Here is a 683-nt window from a genome sequence, read left to right on the forward strand (position 1 = left end):
GGGATTCGATGCTGTGACATTATTTTAAAACCAGCCTGCACAGGCTGATGGGGATCTTCAAAATAATTACTAAATAAATATTGGAACAATGGTTAAATATGTATTAAGGGCTTGTAATGACGATGCATTGTATGTGGGGAGCTAAATGGCTTGGTCAAGTGCATGATACACTCATAATTAAAGTGATTAAAGAAGGATCAAATCATATTTTTTCACTATGCTAGTGAGAATATCTCATAGACTCACTGTTTTTATATCAAGCTAATCATACTTGCAATGTCTTAACCTGACCCCAACCCCTAAAACTAACCCTCAGTTGTACACTTCATTATGTTTAAAGACTAATATCATCTGAAACATTTATAAACAAAAAGATATATTAACAAAAACAAAAGATTGCTCTGCCTCATATAAATCATGAATACTTGTAAACGTGGCAGTGGCCACATTTGTGACTGCTGGGTTTATAGCAAGTAACTTTGATTCACATCCTAAAATTGTATTACTACCTTTACATGAACAATAAAACTAAAAAGCTAAAACAAAATAAATATTTGTACTTTTGGCTCATCAGTTTGACAAGATTTGTTTTTTAACACTATAATTTCCCACTGGTTACTGAAAATGGTGGCCAGAAATAGTGAAAGTGAAAGTGAAGTGACATGTGGCCAAGTATGGTGACC

Source organism: Sinocyclocheilus grahami, unplaced genomic scaffold, assembly GCF_001515645.1.
Source record: "Sinocyclocheilus grahami isolate Dianchi unplaced genomic scaffold, SAMN03320097.WGS_v1.1 scaffold58.1, whole genome shotgun sequence".
NCBI lineage: Eukaryota > Metazoa > Chordata > Actinopteri > Cypriniformes > Cyprinidae > Sinocyclocheilus > Sinocyclocheilus grahami.